The sequence below is a fragment of the Ictidomys tridecemlineatus genome, chromosome 6 (genome assembly GCF_052094955.1).
Source record: "Ictidomys tridecemlineatus isolate mIctTri1 chromosome 6, mIctTri1.hap1, whole genome shotgun sequence".
Classification (NCBI taxonomy): Eukaryota; Metazoa; Chordata; class Mammalia; order Rodentia; family Sciuridae; genus Ictidomys; species Ictidomys tridecemlineatus.
The window spans coordinates 49537263-49555033 of NC_135482.1; the positions used below are offsets into that span (position 1 = coordinate 49537263).

At 33.6% G+C, this 17771-nt stretch overlaps 1 protein-coding gene across 1 annotated transcript in view; it reads right to left on the reverse strand.

Moving 5' to 3' along the window:
* Positions 1 to 17771, reverse strand: part of Lemd3 (LEM domain containing 3) — a 68048-nt gene that overhangs the window by 47857 nt on the left and 2420 nt on the right. The window lies entirely within an intron of this gene.

The window sequence follows — 17771 nt, forward strand, 5'->3', positions numbered from 1 at the left end:
TAAGTAAGACTTTTGTTGGTTATATAGAACCTTGGAGTAAAACTATACTTCTATATGAACACAACAGAACATACAGCATAAAATAGAATCATATCAATTCTCATCTAACATCTTCTAATTTCTACAACTTCTACTTATGTCAAAGTGGGAGAATACAAATGAGTACCATGTGAAAGAATGCTTAAAAAAATGATACATGCAATTCCTCATCCATTCTACTTGTCAGTGACCTGGACATAACTTAGAGATAGGAGATATAACTACTGTCAAGCAAATAAGGAAGTCCTTAATCTGAGCTTGTCTCTGTAAGTGGAGCTCCAACATAAGTAAACCAAAACCCAATTCAATGTAAGCAGCAAAATGAGACATAAATTTAACCTATTAGAAATTGCCAACTAACCTCAAACTAGGGTTTTTCCATACTAACCAAAGAGAATTTATTTCCACATTCAGCTATAAATGTTCACTGCCTACAGTGCTATGGAATAGAGCTTTCTGAATCTCTTCTGGTTCTAACTGATGCCCAATTCATGAACTTCTTATTTTTGATTTGTCAAAAGTTTTATCTTTTAATATTATGCTATTTCTTAAGCTGCTCTCAGTTTCCATATAGCTTTTACAGTATACTTCAAGCACTGAGTATGATTTTAATGTTTAAAGATAAATCATCGTCCTTAATGCTTTATTAAGTATTTTTGAAAATCTAATCTTACACTGAAGAAAAACAAATGTCCTTTTTGAGAGACCATATAAAATACATAGACCATGCTTTCAATGGAATTTTTGAACACATTAGTTTTTGCTTCATGCTCTTTACTTCATGCAATCAGTATATAACCTTTCCTAGTGTAACTGATAGTGCAGTGAGTGATTCTCACTACTTAGGGAATTTTATTTAATTCTGAGAATTAAATAAAATCTGTGGACCGTCCCTCTCACAAAATGCAAACACACACACACACAAACACACACACACACATTTTTTTTTCAAGCTTTCCATACATTTCAAGGAGTTACTGTTCACCCGAAGTCCATTTATTGCTTCATTAAGATTCATGGATCACTGTTTTAAGAGCTCCTGGTCTAGGAGAATATCAAGCTTTTTGTTTTTTCAAAGGCCAAGTGGGAACAACTTCAAAGGAAACTAAAAAAAAAAAAAAACTCTTTGAGAAGACATAAGATCATGCAGATAACATAGTTTAAGTACAAAGATTCTATAGTGAGAATCATAGTATCTGTATTCAACTCTTGGTTCTGCCATTTACTGACTCTAGATAAGTTTCTTAACCTCTCTAATCCTCAGCTTCCTCATCTAAAGATGGAAACAGTAATACCTGGTTCTTAGAATTTTAAGAATACAACAGACACTAGTATGGCAATATGTAAATCAGTGGATGTGTAACCGATGTGATTCTGCAATCTGTATACAGGTAAAAATGGGAGTTCATAACCCACTTGAATCAAAGTGTGAAATATGATATGTCAAGAACTATGTAATGTTTTGAACAACCAACAATAAAAATTTTTTAAAAAGAGAACATTAATGAGAACCAAAATGTAAAAATAAAAATTTTTAAAGTTTCCAAAAAAAAAAAGAATTTTAAGAATTAAATGAAATAATGCAAGCAAAATTTAAAACAGTACCAAGACAGAGGCACTTGCAAATACACAGAGTTTTTCAATTTAATTCACTCCTCAGTCTTTTCTGATTTGAGTTTACATGCATTCCTCACAGTAAACCCTCAATTTCTTAAAACTGTCTTTATGACCAAAAGAGCCCAACAAAAACATTATATACTCCCACATTCCACTGTGTGAGCTAATGATTTCTAAAACTCCTTCAAACTCTAAGATAATCTTAGGTGGCAAAAATGTTGATTTTAAATTTAACTGCTTTTATTCAATTTCATGTAACTTCCCTTCCTTCAGAACCTGGATTTATTAGCAAAAACATAAAAACAAAAGCATAGCAACCACACTGTAATAAATTGGTAGAGTTGACTACAGAAGAAAATACGTAAAAGACCTTGTAAATTAAAGTGCAAAAAAATTATTTATCTATATTCATGTTATGCCTTCTTTAGCTAGCAGATGGACTTGCCAGAATTTCTTCCACTTTAAGCAGTTTGTTCTTTTTCTCAAATTGTACACCCTACTATAGCCTATTTAATCTTTTTTTAAACATCCAAAACATGCTTACATAGTTTTATTTATTTCCCTCTAATATTTGTACTATAGTTCTTATCACTAAGCAGATACTGATGAACTCTGGCATCTTTATTTTAATCTCTACAGAAATTATTAACCAAAAAGAATTTTAAAGAATGTAGTATGTGTTTATAAGAGAAAAAGAAAGAAAAGCAATTTCTACCAACTCAACAGAATGTTGCACACCTATTTTTAAAAAATGCATTCAGACTGATATTCTGTCCAAAATAAAATTCAAGCAAGACACTAAATTGCCCTTGTTTCTCTCATTTTCCAATCCAAATAATACAAAATTTATTTAAAGATGCTAAATATTTTCAAAGTAATTGGGTAATACTTTACCCTTTTTTCCTTCTTGACATAATTTTAAAATGTTTGTAAAACTTCAATCTAGTATAATTTTTAAAATTTAAAAATCTCTGGAGCAGAGAGATATCCAAGATGGCTGCTCCAAGGTGTGAAACCAATAGACAGGCAGCTTCTCCCCAAGGTGGGTGAGCAAAAAAAAAGTGGAGGGGAGGGGAGAATTATTGGAACTTAAAACTGGACATTCAAAGCAGACCTGGGGGCTGGGGATGTGGCTCAAGCGGTAGCGCACTCCCCTGGCATGTGTGCGGGTTCAATCCTCAGCACCACATACAAAGATGTTGTGTCTGCCGAAAACTGAAAAATAAATATTAAAAAAAAATTCTCTCTTTAAAAAAAAAAAAAAAAGAACAAAGCAGACCTGGGACATAGAGTTTGGACATAATAAAATAAGGGGAAAAAAATCCCCAATGGCTCAGCTGTTACCACAGCTAGGCCAGAAGCTCCAGCCAGAGGGATCCCTCCATGAGCACAGTAGAGGGATAAGGAATTTAGAGAACCCACATTTTTGGGAGACCCATACCATGTCTAGGTAGAATGTTTAGAGACCAAGGACATTGCCCAAGAAACCTGAAGGAACTGCTACACAATACGTGGGGTGGGGGTGGGGGGAGAAGCTGCCATTTCTCCAGGCAGCAAGGGAGGACAAAGGAAGGAACCATTCTGCAGCTTCCACTGAGAGGGCCAGCAGAACCAGAATTTGTCCGGAAATATAGGTCCAGTAGACACACACTGCACAACATAGTGAACAGAAGAAAACCAAATGTGGAGAGAGTTTCCACAGGGTGCAACTAGTAACGAAAACCCACCCAGGTCTACCCTTCCCTCTCCCAATCTGACTGCTTACAGACCAGCTGGGAGATACACTGGGAACTCAGAATGGCAGGGGCAGGAAAAACTGGAGACTGAACCCAAGACCAGGAAAGGTGGAGTCTGCAGATGACGTAGGGGACAAAGAAGTGGCTCCCCCACCACACAAGTGGAACCTAGGGGAGCTCTCTGGGGTAAAGTCTTCCAGTGTGGACCAGGAAATACTGGGTGATGACGGAGGTACGCTGATTTATAATCTCCAGACCAATTAGCATTCAGCAAAGAGCCTGAGTCCACCTAACCAAACCCATCTATGGAATTACTTCTCTCACTTCAGCAATCCAGAGGTTGGAGCATCATACTCCAGAAGACCCTACCTAAAACTGCTGAAAAGAGAAGCTGAGCATATTTTGAATTCCAATTTTCAACAAGATTTTTTTTCTTTGCATTTTTAAAGCCAGTTATATTACATGGATTAGTAATATAATTAGATGTTCACAAAACATTAGTAATATAAGTAGATGTTCACAAAATGTATGTTTTAGTTTTGTTTTGTATTATTTTATTTTTCATTTTTTTAAATTTTTGCTTTATAATTTTTTGTTTCCCTGTCTCTTTCCTTCTGCTAACAGCCAATCTCTTTCACTCTTACTTTAATCTTTTACTTGTCTTCTCTCCTCCTCTCCTCTTATAATCATCACATCCTATATCACATCTGTTCTCTCCCTGTTCACCATTTGAAAATGTTAACCCTTTTGCAAACTTGCTATTTTTTATTATAGGCAATAAATGACCATATCATTTCTGTTTATTGTGATAATTAACATTGTAGAGGTCACAGTAGAAAACTATTTGGTTTATTCTGTAACTTGTTTGAATTGGTCATTGTTATTATTTGTCTCCCCCTAAACAGTAAGATACTGGAAACCTTCAGAGACACTGTAAATCCACAGGGTAGAAACTCTACTCCCTCAGATCCATACTGTTAGATGGGTAGACACACAAACAACGTGAAAAAGAAAGGGAACAAACTGCCAAGCAAACCAAGATACTCCAACTATAGAATCCATGGACACCATAGTGGAAGAAATGTCAAGAGAAGGAGTTTAAAATGTACAGTTAAATGATCTGCAAAGTAAGAATGATGTAAGAGAGCAAATACAGGTAGCAAAAGATGACTTCAATATAGATAGATAGATTCTTGGGGGGGGGGAGAAATCTGGAAATTAAGGAAACAAACCAAATGAAAAATTCAATAGAAAGCATAGAAAACAATCACCAACAGACTAGACCACTTGGAAGATGGAACCTTAGACAATGAAGACAAAATATATTGAGAACAGAGTTGACCATGGAGAGAATATAATAAACCATGAACAGAACCTCCATGAAATATGGGATAACATGAAAAGACCAAATTTAAGATTTATTAAGAAAGATGAAAGCACAGAAATACAAACCAAAAGAATGCACAATTTTTTCCATGAAATATCAGGAACATTTCCCAAACCTAAAGAATGAAACGGAAAATCAAATATAAGAGTCTTATAGGACCCCAAATGTGTAAAATTACAACAGACCCACAAAGACACATTATAATAAAAATGCCAAGCATCCAGAATAAGGATAGAATTGTAAAGGCTGCAAGAGAAAAGCATCAGATCACATATAGAGGGAAATCAATAGGGAACTCAGCTGATTGCTCAAACCAGATCCTCAAAGCTAGGAGGAATAACGCATATCAAGCTCTGAAAGAAAATGAATGCCACCCAAGAATCCTATCTCCAGCAAAATTACGCTTCAGATTTGAAGATGAAATAAATATCTTCCATGATAAACAAAAATTTTAAAAATCCACAACCAGAAAGCCTGCACTTCAGAATATTCTAAACAAAATATTCCATGAAGACGAAATGAAAAAAGTGAAAACCAGCGAAGAGAGGAACTATATTAAAGGAATAGTCAATCAAAAAGAAACTAATTCAAATTAAAAACTAGAAATGAACAAAATGACCAGGAACACAATCATCTCTCAATAACCTTGAATATTAATGGCCTAACCTCATCAAAAGATAATGATTGGCAGTTGGATTAAAAAACAAGGCCCAACAATATTCTGTCTACAAAAGACTCATCTCCTGGGCAAAGACATCCAAAGACTGAAAGTGAAAGGATGGAAAGAAAACCTCACTCACATGGATCATGTAAACAAAAAGGGGTTTCTATCCTCATGTCAGATAAAGTGGACTTCAAGTCAAAGTTAATCAGAAAGGGGACAAAGGAGATTTCATATTGCTTAAGGGAATTATACATCAACAAAACATAAATATTTATGCCCCAAACAATGCAGCATCTACATACATCAAACAAACCCTTCTCAACTTCAAAAATCAAATAGACCACAACACAATAATACTGGGTTTGAACACTGTTATCCATATATATAAATACAAATGTGAATATATATGTAAAAATATACACAAATATTTAAATAGATATGGGTTTGTATATAGTTATTTTTCTTTTGAGATGGATGTTTAAATTTTTGGAAAACTATAGGATATGATTTTGTAACTGAATATATATGAGAATTTATGGGTAGGATTTGGGTTGTCGTTAGGTTACATACATATATGTAAAGGTATATAAACAAATAAAGAATACATATGTGAAAATATATATGGATATTCAGTAATATTTATAATTTTTGTTTAAAAGCTTCACAACTATGGGTAGAGTTAGGTTTAGTTCTGAGTTACAGCTTTGGTTGAGAAGACGGGTTACCTCTGTAACATATATATCAATATATATGAATATAAATATGACTATAGAGGTAATATATCAAACATATATATGTTATATATATATACTTTTATATTTAACTATGGATATTTTTAAGGTAAGCAATATTGTTATATTACGTGTGAAATCTGGGTTATGTCTATGGAAATGAGCATATATATGAAAAAATATCTATGGGTTTTTATGTGAATTTATAAACTTATATCCCCAAATACATAGGTACATTCATGTAAAATGTTATATTTATATGTATAGAGGTTTCTCTGAGGCATATTAGTAGGTGTAGGACTAATGTAGTAAAATAGGATTAGTTTAGGGATTGAATATTTTTAATCATATATAGGAATACAAATATGAATATATATGTAAAATATACATGAAAATATTTAAATGGATATAAATTTGTATATAATTATTCTTCTTTTGAGGTGGATGTCTACAATTTAGTTTATAATTATGTAACTGAATATTTATGAAAATGTATGAGCAGGAATTTGGTTGCCCTTAGGGTACCAAGCCAAGGGTTTTAGGATTAGATCCAACTGTAAATCCTACTCTGCTACAGAATGCCTTTTTAACAAATTAGTAACTCTATACCTCATTATATGTACCTATAAAATTATAACAAAATGTCTAGTATTAGAAAGATTAAATTGAAAAAATGTAGAAAACATCATGCATAGCACACTGTAATCATTTAAAAATTAATAATCATTAGAACTCATTAAAACCAGCAATGTAATTCCTTAATTGAGGAAATCTAGATACACACTGTTCAACAGGGAAGCCACTAACCAAGCCACAACTGAACACTTAAAACATGACTAGTCTAAACTGAGTTACACTGTTAAGTATAAAATACACACTGGATTCTGATGCCTTAGTACAAAAGAACATGTTTCATCAGCTACTTTAGAGGGCAGCAGCAGGTGCCAGAGATTGAACGCAGGGGCACTTGGCCAGTGAGCCACATCCCCAGTCTTATTTTGTATTTTATTTAGAGACAGGGTCTCACCGAGTTGCTTAGCACTGCTAAATTGTAGAGGCTGGCTTTGAACTTGCAATCCTCCTGCCTCAGCCTCCTGAGCTGCTGGGATTACAGGCATGCACCACCGCGCATGGCTCATCAACAAATTTTATATTGGTTTATGTCAAATGCTATTTGAATTATAGTGGATTAAATATATTATTAATACTAATATCACCTTTTTGTTTTAATGTGACTACTAGAAAAATTAAAATCACAGGTGTGACTTATACTGTATTTATATTTCTATTGAACAGTTCTGCTCTAAACAAATCACATCATTTCTAAACTTTCAAATGCAAAATTGGGTGAAAATTTCATTATGTGCTTCATATGAATTATCTAGAAGACTGAAGATCCTAATACATTTTAAATTCCTTCCATTTAAGTAGTATAATTTTAATATCATATTTTTTAAATACATTTTATTTCATACCTCCTACTCTCATTTAATCTATTGCCTATTCATAGAGACACACCTCATCTTCCCACTTCGATAATAATAGTACTTATGCTATCTTACAAATTAGCTGAAGAACAGCATGTGACAAGCCATCCTTCTCTACCAACTATATGCACTGTGTGCTCCACAGATAACACTAACAGTAGCTTACATTTTCTAAAGAAATGTTTTTCTGCCTCAAATTCAGTGCTATGTTATGAATTAAAAATCTATCATCTCCAACTTTCCTACCAGCAAATTTGTCTTAGGATGGTCAGCCAGGTTAAAGTCTAGTTTCAAGTTTTGTTTCATCACCTGTTGTATTAATATAGTTAGAAAAAAACCCATTTTTTCTTTTTTTTTTTAATATTTATTTATTTTTAAGTTTTAGGTGGACACAATATCTTTATTTTAATTTATGTGGTGCTGAGGATCGAACCCAGTGCCTCGTGCATGCTAGGCGAGCACTCTACCACTGAGCCACAACCCCAGCCCCGAGCCACAACCCCAGCCCCGAGCCACAACCCCAGCCCCCCATTTTTTCAATTCTAGAAATAAGACACTAATCAATGTGAAACAATGACTCTTTTTTTTTTGTAGTTATAGATGGACAGCATGCTCTATTTGTTTATTTTTATGTGGTGCTAAGGGTCAAACCCAGTACTTTACACTTACTAGGCAAGCACTCTACCACTGAGCTACAGCCCCAGCCCAATAACTCTTTTTATCTGCTCAGTTAGAGAGAAAGGTTTTAAAATACTAATAAGGACTATAAATTTAACCAACTCTCTTATTACTTATTAAGTCACAGTGTTGAACATGTATTACTTAAATTACGTTACTACAGCTAGAAAATCCTAACTCAATCATATTAAAATATAGTTTATATCATTTCAAATTTCCCCAAATCATTTCTACAGACATCACATTAGTTCCCTACAAAAAAAACACTGGCTGGAAACTGTAAAATTACTTTTACTATGCTCTCATTTGACAGATGTCAACCCAGAGACTGAATAACTTACTTGGCCAAACAGTAGCTGATAATAAGATAAAGCCTAAATAACTACCATAGCCAGTAGATAAGACAGTAGCCTCTCAAGTGAGATGGTGGATTCAAATGCTGCATAACACTCAGCTGTTTAACACTTAGCTATGAGGTCTTGAACAAACCTCTAAAGTTTCAGTTTTCTCACAGGGATATTATTAGTTACCCTTAGGAAAATGAAAACGCTCATACATAGAAAGTTTTCAATAAATGTTTAGGAAAAGAAAAAAAAAAGCCTGCCACGAAGTGGAGGCAGAGGGGCAATGTGTCTGAGAGAAGAGTATCATTCATATGGTTCTAAAAAGTATATACTTATTTTCAGGTATTACTTGGCACACTTAAGATACTCAATAAAAATCTGAGTCAGTGAATAGAAGAAACAAGAAATGTTTCTTCAGGAAAATTAAATCAAATAAGAAAGCATTTGAAATCCCATGGGAGATATCATTAGAGGAAATCATTAATAAGGTTGACCATGACCAAGGTTCTAAGCCACAGCCCAGAGGCTAGGAGAAATAGATATGTTTAAATATCTCCACTCCTAATTAACTTCAGTTGTAATCTCCATATATAACTTTTGAAAATTATACCTGAATTCCTGCAGGGAAAAAGCTTCCTCTGCAAGTACAAAGTGTTTTCAGCAATTAACTACTGCCAGCAAATCCATATATTTATGTGGGCTTCCTAACTGCAAAACAAAAATTAATTTTCTGCTATGTACTAAAATATCTACTTACTCCTAAAGGATTTTTTCCCATTCACATCACATTCAGGGCAAGAGAACAATTGTTCGTGCACACTTACCACCCCGTTACTTTAGAACAGCTGAATCAAACTCTTACATAGTTTTGTACCCAAGCCTTGTTTCTAAACTTTGGCTTGCCACTCGATATCAACACAGCTGTAAAAAAAATCCAGAAATCATCTTGCAAAAATCATCATTTTAAGCAAAAAACTGTAGGAAAGCAGAACAATAAATCAGTCACCCAGACCAAAAAAAAAAAAAGTGGTACAATTTTAAACTCTATACCTACAGAAATAAGATAACTGAGATATCTGAAGAATTACACGGGAGCTTCCATGTGATAGGTGTATTATTCTATTTTCAGACATTATAACCACTGTCTGTATAATTTTTATGATCTTTTTCTAAATTCCTTAGAAATATGTTTTTAAAAAATAAATTTTGACTGTGGAATGTTAGGTAAATACTAAAACCTAAGCACTTTTTCCTGGTTAATTCTTTTTATTTTTGACAGCAAAGTTTTAATAAAGTATTAATCAAATTGTCTTTTGTTGTTTTTTTAATGCTACCTGGTTCACTTTAAATCAAAAACAAATCCTAAATATGGAAGCCAAAATCTAAAGTTATAAGTAAATAATTATTACAATAGTTACCAGTTTTATGGAGTTGTGTTCCCAAATTAAATGGCAACAATTTTTAGTATGTAAGAAATACAGGATTATTACTAGCAATAAAATTTTCATAAAACAGTTACAACTATTTGTTTATGATATACTTTGGAGGAGATTTATAGTAGTTAAAGATATACTTTTTTAAACTATAAACTAAATATCTCTTTACATTGCAGTTACATTTGCTTTAACTTATATTTTTCAAGTAGTAAAGTCAATGTAGAATTATCAATGAACAAGTAAAGCTAGCTTTAAAACTTCACAATTCTGAGAAATCATGGGGAAAAAAATTGGTTTTTCAATACTGCGATGGAACCCAGGAGCACTCTACCACTGAGCTACATCCCCAGTCCTTTTTACTTTTGGAGTCAGGCTCTCACAAGGTTGCCCAGGCTACCCTCACACTTGTAATCCTCCTGCCTCAGCCTCCCAAGTCATTCACACCTGCGTATGAAAACAATTTTTAAAAATATCTGTTCCTGAAATTGTAGAATACTTCATTTCCATTAAAACAAATTAATATAAAGGAAAAATACAAAGCTAATTTAAAAGGAGCAAAAAAAGGAAAACTCAAGTACTCTATATATAAAGGTCTTTACCTCTTAAAAACAAACACTGAAAAAAATATTTTACAGCAATAATGCAAGCCTAGAGACCATTTTCCCCACCAGTTTTAAAAGTGCAGATTTTAAAAAATTAGAAAAAGTATAAATTATATTATAGTTTTATATCATATTATGTATTATCATTTGTATATTATAGCAGATGCCCCTCCTCCATATATCAATGAGTGAATCTTAAACCTTAAAGGAAGGATAATTAGTCCCACACAATTCCTAATTGTTGAATGAGTACAAATTTGTACTTTCTTTTCACAGAGTATTCCTGCTACTTTGGGGATTTCATACATTAATCTGCTTCTCCCTCTCCATACTCCAGATAATGACATAATTTTCACAATTTTCTGGATAACAACAAAAGTCATAGAGAACATATATGAAGTTCTTGTGTATTTATACGCAATAAGGTACAATCCAACAGGGTCCTGGTTAAGGGCCACTATCTGAATTCAAACCCTGCCTCTGCTCTCACTACCTACAAAACCCTGGGCAAGTTCCTTAACTTCTCACCATCTCTTTATTTCTACTAAGGGAGAAATACCTGAGGATTATAATATTGTTTGGCTCACTGTCTGGCACATAGTTAGCACTACATAAGGGTTAGCTGCTATTATTATTACTATATGCACATACTGAGTTCTCCATGCATTATTTCATTAATTCTCATTTAACTTTATTTTACAGACAAGAATATTGGTTTGCAGTAATTAAACAACTTATCTTCAGTTAAAAAAAAAAAAAAAAAGCCTGTACCCAAACATAATTTCTTTGCCAGTATATCCTCGAACAAGGCTCTATGGATATACAAGTGGGGATGTACACATTTTCACTCTGATGATTTCTAATTTTAAATTATAGATAATTTTTAAGTGAATGACACTTGTATAAAGTACACTTAAATTTCTGAAGTCATTAAACTAGCATATGCAAACTTCCGGGTTTCACAGAAATAGTATTAGAGGTCTAGGAATTTTTTTTTTTACAAAACAGTAGTCAATTTCTAAATACTTTAAACATAATACTCAGCTTTCATTCTTCAGGAATAAGAGCAACAATTTATTTTTCAAAATTGTTAATCCCACATTAGTTGTAGATACCAAGTTCTAGACCCGTTGGCTAGTTTTACTTTAAGTACACTTACAGTATAGTTTTTAAAAAATGTTATACACACACACATATACACACACACAAACACACACACCCCTTCAGAAAGTAACTATTCCTTTAGTAAAAAGTACCAGTCATCATATTCAGCATCAATCTCTCATCTTTATTCCAATTATATTATCTACAATATCTAACAGGACAATTTGCACTTGAACAGCTCAAATAATACATCTCAAGTAAACTCATTTTCTCTAGACCATCTTTCTCCAAACAAGATATCTCTTCCACATTTCTAATTCCTCTCAGTAGTATCACCATTCTGTCACACAGGCTCATAACACAGAATAATCCTTATCTTTTGAGTATAAAGAAAGAAGAGATAAAGTAGTCACCAAGTATATTTCTTTCTTTAAATAGGTCCTCCATCTCCACAATTATCAACTCCTACAAGTTTCATAACACCAGTGCTTATCACACCACTCCTTTCCTCCAACCCTGTCACTTCATTACACATACCAACTGTTTATTCTTTGATCATGCTGTTTCTCTGCTTTAAAATCTTCCATGGATTCCCACTGCTCAACCTACAGAATAAAGTCCAAACGTGGAATTCAGGGCTTTTGATCATTTAAGACTGATTTGCCTTTTATAAAAGTGTGGCCCTCATCACATAATACCCTACATATTTCTTAATCATTTTCTGTGACTGTTATTAGTGGAGTGGAGACTTCTACAGCAATAAATTTTTTTTAAATATTCTTCCCAGGTACAGAACAGATAACCAATTTACTGAGTTTAATCAAGAGTTGATGAGTGGCTCCTCAGTATGGATGAAGAATTAGTTCAAGAACCTCCAGAGGATACCAAAATCTACAGATACTTGACTCTCTTATGTAAAAATGGTATAATACTTGTGTATAACCTACATACATCTTCCTAATATTTACAGTATCTCAAAATTAGGATACCTAAAAAATGTAAACATGATGTATATAATTTTGATACATACTGTTTAGGAAATAATGACAAGAAAAAAATCTGTACATGTTCAAATGAGACTTTTTTCAAACATAATGATCTGCAATTAGTTGAATCCACAAATGTAAAGCTTGTTAAGTGGTTAAGGACAACTGTGTTGTGTATCTGATAAGTGATTAGTTATTTAACAAATATTTACTGAGTAATGAATTTGTGCCAACGATACTAACGTGATCTCCATCTACTAAAAGACTGCTACGTGCCAGACATACATTATCTCACACAGTGCTTAAAGCCATCCTCAGGCAGGTATTATCATCTTTAAATTTTAATAAGTAACAATTAAGTTCCTAGTAAAGTCACACAGCAGATAAAAGACAACTGAGATTCAAACTTAAAACAGTGAAAAGTCTAAACCCATTTCCACTGTATTATACACCACTTCTCTTATAGAAAGAATAATTCAAGTCATTAATCTGACATGGTGAACTTACATAATTATACACATAAATGCTATCAAGGATGCAAAGGATCTCATTTGAGCACAGAATAATGGGTCAAACTATAGGATAAAGAGGATGAGGAGTCAGAGAAGACGTCCAGAGGCAATGTTTTTAAGAATGAATAATAGAGAATAGAGAGAAAGAAATTTCCAAAGAAGGGAATAATGTGTGCAAAGGTATAAAAGCACAACATTCCATGATTAAGGCAGCAAATATCAAACAGTTTAGTTTTCCAGAAAATAAATGTGATAAGAGGAACTGGTAAGAAGTTAAGCTAGCAAAGGCAAGCACAGTCCGATTAAGGACAGTTTAGCTAAGGAGTTTAGATTTGGGCCAATAAGAGAAAGTCATTGAGTGATTTTTATCAAGAGGATGATTACATGGGTGTTTTAGAAATATTGCTCTTGCCCTGAAAAATGGACTACAAAAGCTACAGTCCAGCAGCAGTGACATCTGTCAAGCTATTAAAAGAGTTCAGGAAAGAGACTAACCTAAAGCAGCAGGGATAGAAAGAAAAAGATTGATTCAAAAGATATATAGGAAATAGATATACAGGACTTGATAACCAATTAGGGTGGGGGTTGGCAGGAAGGTGAAGGAAAAAAAGGAATCTAGACAAATCTAGACAAGGTTTTCTCTAGAGCTATGGGTGAAGGGAAGCATCACTAAAACAAGGAATAGAAAGACAAAAACAAGTTGAAGGTAAGGTATGCCTCATATGGTACCAGTACTTTCTGGTATATCCAGAATACATCTAATAAATAAGTCTAGAACTCAGAAGAGAAATCTAAGATGAAAATACAAAATTGAGAAGTATTGCCCAGAAGAGTGGATGAAATTGTTTAGGGAAACATGTACAAAAGGATAACCCAAAAAAGAAAATTTCGGAGACTAAAAAAATATTTAAAACACAAGCAGATGACAGTTTGGAGAGTTTGATGAAAAAGGGAGTTGTCAATGCACTGAAGGTACCAAAGGGGTGAGGAACGGAAAGTGAGTAATTGATGGCTTGAAGAAGAGGTTACAGAGGAATGGTTGGAATGGTTGGTAAAGAAAGCTAAACTAGATAGGATTCAGTGAATGGCAGGGGAGGAAACAAGATGAATGGATTGAGAAAAGAGTAGTAGAGAACAGAATTGAAGAACATTTTTAGGATGACAGAGAGTTTAGCCTTTTGACAGGATGAGTGAGATTATATTGAAAAGCAACCCATGACACAATAAAAGTATTTAAAAAACAAATAAAAACACAAAATGTTGGATAATACATATAGTATGATGTCCAGACTCCTTTGCACAATCCTCAAGGTCTTTAAATCCATTATGACTTGGCCCATGCCTAACCACTGAACTTTACTTAATGCCATTTTCCTCCTGATTCACTAAGTCCCAGCAACACCACTCTTTCTAATCTATCAAAACATGCAAACTTATTTGGTCTTCAGGGTTTTTTTTGTTTTGTTTTGTTTTGTTTTGTTTGTTTTTTGCTGTTAGTTATACCAAAATGCCCTTATCCCTCTCAATGGCTAGATGTTTCAAGTCTTTCAGATCTCAATTCTAATGTCACCCCCTTAAAGAGATCTGTCTGTGTATTTTCACACCAGTCCCAAAGTTACTAGCATTTCCTGTGTTAACAACTAGGATTCTCTGATATTCTTATTTACTTGTCCATCATTCTCCCCAGGAGGTCAGCTCCAAGAGATTTCATCTTCCTCATATCCACATATTGTTCACCATAAACCTTAAAATTGTGTTTGGTACAGTTAGCCCTTTGTAGCTAAATGAAAATCTACACACACATCATTTACATGAAAAAAATTAAGAAAGTTTTAAAAGGATTAAGAAAGTTTTGAAAGGATCTAATATTTGAATTATTTGTACCAGGAATGAGCATGACACTAGAAGGACATACTATACCCATTCTTTTTTTTTTTTTTTTTTTTTGGTTCATCTCTATCAAAATTTTCTACATGAACCATGTCTTTTGCAATCGAAGAATTTTAAATAACAATCATTTAAGCCTAAGATAGTCAATCTATTCTACTTTATATTTTCTTTTTGTGGGTCATGATCTAATGACCAGTGGGAAAAAACAATCCGACTGCAGGCGGATCTTGGGTTGTTTGAATGGTAGCTCAAAGTTAGAATCTTGAAACTTGGAGTTGGAAAGAACTTAGAGACCATCTAATCCGTCCCCATTTATAGGTATGTAAACCACAACTCAGCAGTGTACTAAAGTAATTTAGTTAATAAAAACAGAATACTAATGAAAAAATTCCAAAGATAAAATGAAATAATAAACAATAAAAGTTTATTAAAAATTACTCTCACATATAACCTACAATTTTCTGGTGAGATTATTACTCAAAAAAAAATCTATTTCCTCAAGTCCTATTTGACCAATGAACCCATGACAAAAAATTCAGAATACATAAATGAATGCAGTAAAAATAATTCATGTTTGAGATCTTAACACCATTAGGTGACCAAACTAAACCAGCAGGCACTTCTTTCCACTAGAGTACACAGTCTGTCAAATATTGTAAAGATTCATTACACTCTGATTCAAATTTCTGCATCAAATTCTACAATGTGTACTTAATGAAGTTAATAAAAGTCAAATATTAAGAAATGCACTATTAAATATCATTTACTGAAACAACTACTTCATTACATTTTTACTGTAATTCCCAGGAAACAACTAATTTCATCTCAACTTCTGAATAACACCACCTTATTTTTACTTAATTATCTCGTTTGATCCTCACAATGCCATGGGCAGCAAATATTGCTACTCTCATTTGGCATACAAAAATAAGACGCAAGCGCTAAGGAGCTTAGCCAAGATCATTCACAAAAGTTCTAAAACTCCATCCTCCCAACCTCTTAGATTGTTTTTTCCATCATCCAAGCTATCTTACATTTATCAATTGCTAAGTGCAAAACACTTTATGTTCTCCTTTCTTACATATTGATGGAGAAGAGTATCAAAAATCCTAGCATTTCTATCCTATTCTACTTGAAATTTTAGTGCATAGCATTTAATTATTCATTCTAAAAATGATAAAAAGGATGTGAATAAGATAATTCTCATCTTGAGAATTATGCTAATCAGTAATTCTGCAGGAAATCCTACCAAACGTTCAATTATTTCCTTAATCATAAAAAGATACTCTTATCTACAAGATACTCTTATCTACAAAGCTCTCTACTAACAATATAGAAAAACAGTGTTAAGAAAAAGGGCTTTACGGTTGGAAAAAAATCTGAAACCAAACCATCAAACTGTGGGTACATATCTTAAATCACTTGAGTCTCATCTTCCTGGTCGATAAAATGAGAATAACACCACATGCATTCATGTGTTGTTGGGAATTATAAATAATGTGTGTAAAGCAATTAGTTCTTAGAAAATGACCAATCAAAAAGGCTCAGCTCAAGAGGTTGAGGCTGGGAATCGCAAATTCAAAGCCAGCCTCAGCAACTTAGACCCTGTCTCAAAATTAAAAAAATAAAAAAGGCTGGGGATGTGGCTTAGTGGTTATGCACCCCTGAGTTCAATCCCCAGAACCCCCAAAAAAGAAAAAAATAAATGACCAGATCACACTGTTGTTAGAGAAACAGATGCCCATAGGTACCACTGATAGGCAGTCATTTATGTGAAGTTTATTTGTTTAATTTCCAGTGTGCCCTTACTTTTTTTCCTCCCAAATTTGCAGCAAGACACAGTACATCACTCTTGCTCCCAGGAAACAAATTAAGTAAGTGCTGGATTTCACTCTTCTTTCAACCCCTGTAATTAAGCAATATTGTAATATTCTATTGTTGGACCATCCTGGAATTGGTTATTATCTAAATCAAAACTTATATGCTATTTTGGGCCAATTAACTGCATCTTTCACTCTATTTTGAAATAAATCTAATTTAATAAGCCAAATTTTTAATACAAATCTCAATGCAGTGAATTCATACTGGGAGAAAAGAGCAGAAAATCTGCCAGACACTGTGGCACACACCTGTAATCCCAGCAACTCAGGAGGCTGAGGCAGGAAGACTTCCCCAAGTTCAAAGCTAGCCTCAGCAACTTTAGCAAGGTCCTGTTTCAAAATAAAACTAAAGGGCTGGAGATGTACTCAGTGGTTGAGTGCCCCTTGGTATAATCCCTAGTGCCAAATGTTGGAGGGATGGGCAGAAAATGGACAGAAGGACCTAACACTGAGAAAAATGTATTCAGCAGTTCATTATACACTAATTTACTTTCTCTCTTTTAATCTTCACAAGTTTCATCCTAATCAGTATTAGATCAGTTTACAGATTGGGAAAGGTATTCTCCACTCTTACCTACAGAAAGGCTATTGCTCAATTCAAGCCCTTTCCCCTTTTATAATCTCTGCTCAGAGTGTTCTCCAGACTTTCCACAAGGCCTTCTTCTCAGGCTTCAGGTC